At 39.5% G+C, this 5,792-nt stretch overlaps 1 long non-coding RNA gene across 1 annotated transcript; it reads left to right on the top strand.

The window, feature by feature from the left end:
* The first annotated feature begins 2,538 nt into the window (after window positions 1–2,538).
* Window positions 2,539–4,613, top strand: LOC109394788 (uncharacterized). The gene is made up of 3 exons (XR_002126512.1): window positions 2,539–2,642; window positions 2,826–2,955; window positions 3,482–4,613. It is a non-coding gene; the product is annotated as an uncharacterized LOC109394788 (long non-coding RNA).
* Window positions 4,614–5,792: the final 1,179 nt, after the last annotated feature.

Raw genomic sequence — 5,792 nt, 5'->3', positions numbered from 1 at the left:
ATTCAGTCCATAACATGCATTCAGCAGTAATGTCTTCTTCCATGATTTAGAGAGTGGGTAGAGACTCGATTCACCCTTGGGAGCACAGTAGAAGAACATACAGCTCCCTCACCTTCTGCATAGCGCAGAGAGGGAGTAGTTAGGTGCAAAGCTGCTGTATCTGCTAGCAGGACACTCGGAGCTGGTGAACAAGGATCCTTTGTAATGTTTATGGAGCCAGATAATCCCTGAGCACAAGCTACTTCCCAGGGGTATCAGTGACCATTTGTGAACATCCATCCATTCATGTCACAAATATTTTCTGAATACTTGCTCTGTTATTAGGGGCTGGGAATACAAGATAGGGAGCTTGCGTTCTAGTAGGGGAAAAAGACATCAATTAACTAATCACACAAATAATTGAAAATGGTGTTAAATATTAGGAAAGCCTATATGGGGTGCTGTGAGCGTGCAGGCCAGATCTGGTCCTGGTGGAGGATGTGGTCATTAAAGGTTTCCTTCAGGGAGTGATTGCTGAGCTGAGATTTGAAGGGTCTGAAAGCTTTAACTACACAAAGGAGAAGTGGTGGGGGAGGCTTGTGTGGCTGGAGCTGAAAGGGCAAGGATGACGCAGTGAGACTGGAGGGGTACGGAGGGCCAAGATATGTAGGGCTTTGTAGGTAACAAGTTTGCTCTTCATTCTAAATGCACTAGAAAGCCATTGTAAGGTTTAAACAGGAAATAGATGTGAACTAATTTGCATTAAAACAAAATCACTTTGTCTCCTCTTTGGACAAGGCCCAGGTGGGAGCAGGAAAAGCAGTTGGAGGACTGATGCCCATCAGTCTTGTAGATTGAACAAGAGTGGAAGTAGCTGTGCTAGATCTGGCACCAGAAATTGAAAGAATAGGAATGATTGGGGTCTACATAGGAGGTAATATCTGCAAGATATAAGGGGATGTCTTGAGTTAGGGTTGCATAAACTGGGGTGAGCAAGCTCATTTAGTACCCTGATGTGGCAACTTGTTTTTTAGAGGTAATGCCCCCTTCAAATCTTCCCCAAGTGCCTACCTGGGTCACTTAGGATGACTCCACCTGCAAGTGAACTCAAAGCAGCTGAGCCAACTCAACTGTCATAAACAACTAGGAACTATCTCACATAGCAAGAATTCCAGTGGTGGTTCTACTCTTGGGTGGTGGGGTCACTCTGTGGTGTGATCAAGGACCCAGGTTCTCTGCTTCTTTTCACTCTGCTGACCTTCTAAGCTGACTTCCCTTGTAGTGGCAGGGTGTCCTTGGCATTTCAAGACATCAGATACCCAATCACAGCCACATCCTTTTCAGGTTCAAGTGGCCAGACTGAATGATGTTTCCATCCTGTAAATCAACCTCTGCCTGGACAATGGAGTTTCCATAATGGCTTAGACTGCTCAGGATTTTGCTCTGGACTGGGAACGGGGCCACCTTTCCTGAGGAGTAGATAAATGGACTAACCTCATGTTCTGTTATGGGGGACTAGATATTATGGCTCATTGGATTTGTCATGGTGTCCTTAACCAATGGGTCCCAGGTTTTGGACTTCGTAGACCAATAAATACAATAAAAGGAGTGGGTGAGAGAACTGGCAGTAGGATTGCCAACTTTTCATTTTTATCTCATAAAGACATTTACAAAAAATCATCTGCCATTTTTTATTATTTCATCAAAAGAACATTTTATTTATTTATTTATTTTAAAACATTTTTATTGGGGAATTGGGGGAGGGGAACAGACAAGTTGCTGTCCTTTTGTTCTTCAGTCTAGTTGTGGAGGACGTCGCTTCACTGGCCCATGTTGGTATTGTGATCATTGCGCTCTTCCTGGCTGAGGCAGATGGGTCACCAGCCATTGGACGGCAGCTCACGGAGGCTCACAGCAGCTCACACTGGCTGTCGGCCACTCACGGGAGCTTACGGCAGTCCACTGCAGTCCCACTGCAGCCTACACCATTGTCGGCCACTCACGGCAGCCCAGCTCCAGGTCGAGCTGTTGTTCACCATCTTAGCTGTAGGGAGTGCAGTGTCACTGGTCTGTGTGGGACCCAAACCGGCAGCCCTGCTGCTCAGAGCCTGGGCTCCCAAGTCAACTCCCAACCGATGAGCCACTCGGCTGGCCCATCAAAAGAACATTTTAAAAGCAAAGAAAAAAATCAGTGTAATAAGTTTAGCATTATAAAAACTTGCTCTTTTTCCTCATTTCTCTTATCTGAAATTTGGAAATCACTCTTTTGGACCACTTTGAACCATATAAAACAGACATTCTTAACTGGGATCCATGGGCCCATTGGATCTGTGGAATGGAAGTCAGAGGGTCCATGAACTTGGGTAGGGAAAAATTACAGCTTCATTTTTACTATCCTCTGTCTGAAATATAGCATTTCCTTCAATTACGAATGTGACAACAAACCAGTAGTGTTAACATGACCTGTGATTTTGTCATCACTAGCAATCACAAATATTTTCATATCATATTACAGTTGTTATAGACATCTGGAAATGTCATTTACGCCCACCACTGTTTTGAAAGTACGGAAGCTGTTAGGCTGGCTGCTAGAAGCATAGGCTCAGTCTCCCCCACAGACGCTCCTGAGATGTAGCTGGCTGCTGTCTGGCAACTCTGCTTGGGTAAGGTTGGCCACTGAGCAGTGAATTTGAACGTCCTCATGGGGGTAACCCAGGCATTTCAACATTCCTTAACTGTCATCATTTGTGGATCAATACACAGGAACTGCATCATTTTCATAGTTTGCTAAGATTTTGCAAATCTGAGTTGCTCTAATGTGAGTTTTTTTCACTCTCCATCCGCAGTGCAGCCTTTGGTGACACATATGGGTTCAAAGATGTCTGATGGCTGAGCTAACTGTCCAAGTATGATATTTAAAGTAACTTCTTGGGACTGCTAACAGATTACACAGTGACATGGATTGCGCACAGAACGGTAAGCTCTGTGCAATAATCATGTTTTTGACTTCTTTTTCCCTTTTTACATGTCTGTTATGAAGTAAAGTCTTGCACGCACAGTATGTTATTCATGCATTGTTCTTGTACTATTATCCTGTGAAATGCTACACATTCAAAAAAAAATACCGTTGTGGCAAACAGTGACAATATGAGAAATGAGAACTATTGTTTCTAGAAAACCATGGAGAGTCATGAAGCAATAGCTAAATTCCAAGGAAGAAAGTATTCCCGAGCAACTGTTGTAACACCCATCTGTACAAAGGTTAAAATATGTTAATAGTTCAAAATTTTTGGCTAATCATAAAACCTGCCTTGTTTTACTTATTTGTCATAAAATTTAATAAATATTTTATACGTTACTTAATTAACATACAAATTATTCCCTTCCATGTAAATTTATCAAACAAATTACTTAGGCACCACAAACAAAATACTACATTTCAAAGAATAGCAATGGAACATAGCATTTTATTTTAACTTGATCTATTATTTATCTTTTACAGATCCAATTTGTCTTGAGCTGGTGAAGAAAAGGAAGGTCTGATGAAAACTGCATATCTGGTTACATTCACATTAATGAAACGATGGAACATAAAATTTTGAAGTCAGGAAGACTGAAAGAGTATTTTACATCTGTCCATCCAGAAAATACATACAAAGAAAATGAAGTGTTTTGTGTGTATGTGGAGAAGAAAGCTCAATTTGAAAAAGCTAGGACAGTTCAAAAATGTGCACTTGCCATTTCATGAAAACCTTTTCTGGAAGCATTCTTGAAGTTTCAACATGAGCATTTCATGTAGTTTTCACTGCTGCATTTCACACAGGCATATTCTGGCTTTTCCAAATATACTGAGAGAAGTTTTTTCAATGGTCTTAGAGTCATCAACTTTAATCAAAAGCCGGTCCCTGAGTCATAGTATTTTTATAGGTTTTGTCAAGAAATGGTAGCAGAAAACCAAGGGCTTCTCTACCACAGAGAAGCTCACTGACATTCAAGAGGAAAGTTTCACTTTTTCCAAAAGAAAAAGAAAACCCATTTTTGGAACTCTTTGAAAGAAAGAATTTTGTCTGTGGGTTACCTGGCAGATATTTTTAACCACATGAATGACTCAATTCAAGGCCATGATATCACCATTGCAAATGCTTGTGAAAACATTATGAGCTTTCTTGGTTAAGCTGTTGATAAGAGGCTGATATCTTTGCAAACTTTCAAATGCTGAAGGAAGTGCTTTTTTTACCTTAATGGAATTGAGTTACAAAATCCTGTCAATTTATTTGAAAAGAATAATCTACAAACACCTGGAAACACTTTAGAACTCTTGCAAAAGTGCTTTTTATCTCAATGGTAAAAAAGTTGAACCCTAGACTTGCATTCTTTTTCTTTCTTATATAAACTGTATCAAGGTGTTGATCTAGTCAAAGATGAATTCATTGATCTTAGGACCAAAAAAACACTATAACTGGAGTTTCACTAAAAAGCCTTGGAGAGTTTTGGTGCTCTCTCGGAGACACTTAACCTTTACTTTGTGAAGGAGCTGTGGAAGCTTTAGTTCTATTTTCAACACTCATACCTTTGAGGATTGGATTTTCAACATTGTTTCCATAAAAATATATCAAGGTCAATTGGATTTCCAACAGGATGTGTGTATTATCTTGTTAAAGACCATTCTACCATTTTATGTTCTTATTCAAGGTAAGCACAGTGTTTATATGGATATGTCTTTAAAAAATTAAAATTTAACTTTAACTCAACTATTTCAAATGTAATTGTTTTATTTTTTTAATGCAGTGCAAAGAAACAAATTTATTACTATGTACAATAATATGTATATTTTAAAAATAATACCTTGGTAATTATATTTCAGTATATTTAGTTTTTTTTTTAATCCTGTGTATTTATTTTACACATTGAAAACATTATTCTAAGAAAGGTCCATCGGCTTCACCAGACCCCCCCCCCCCAAGGATCTATGGTGTAAAAACAATCAAGAACTCTCGATCTAAGAGGACATAATCAGCTGCCATGCTCTCAAGTTGCTTAAATGTGGGAAAGGCACGTTTGATATGTATTAGGATGGGGGATGGAGAGAGAGAAGTTCCCCTCCCATCAGGCTAGGCCAGTTAAAACCTCCTGGATTTCCAGGAAAACCCACTGAAGGTGCAGCCTTGAATGTTCAGCTCCATCACACACAGGACAAGGGAGGAAGGGGGAAGATAGCCCCAAGTAAGAAGGTACTTCTTCTTTTCTGCCTATTATAATAGATTTTAGGTAACTGGTCACTTTTTAATCAACCCCCAGGCACTGAAATGAAATGCATTACTGAACCCTTCCTGTGTGTGTGGAGTGTGATGTCGTAGGGTTACAGAGAATAGGACCGCGTGGTTATTTCCCTTGAAGAATTAACAGTTTATTTGTGAAGACAAAGCTAGTGCATAAAACAATTAAGGAGACTTAAACGCAAGGCTAGATGGTGTCCTGAGAAAAACCTGCCTGGTGACTTTTCCATTACAACATCTCCGAGTCCTGAATATTACTTGGCACATAGTGTGTGCTACAAAAATCTCTCTTGAATGAAAAAATTGGTGACTGAATTTTTAAAATAACATCTATTGTTATGAGAGTAATACATGTTCATTAGAGTAAACTTGAAAATACAGAATTACATGAATAAGTAAAAAAGAAAAAAGCAACCAACATTTTCTATATTTCTTCTTTTTTTCCTAAATACACATGCACGACACACACATTCACACGCATACTTTTTAAAAGAACAGACTTGGGACCTGTGTTTTATAGCCTGATTTTTTTCTCTT

This window comes from Hipposideros armiger, unplaced genomic scaffold, assembly GCF_001890085.2.
Source record: "Hipposideros armiger isolate ML-2016 unplaced genomic scaffold, ASM189008v1 scaffold_437, whole genome shotgun sequence".
NCBI lineage: Eukaryota > Metazoa > Chordata > Mammalia > Chiroptera > Hipposideridae > Hipposideros > Hipposideros armiger.
The sequence above is the reverse complement of the archived record's forward strand: the minus strand, read 5'-3'. Positions and strand labels throughout refer to the sequence as shown.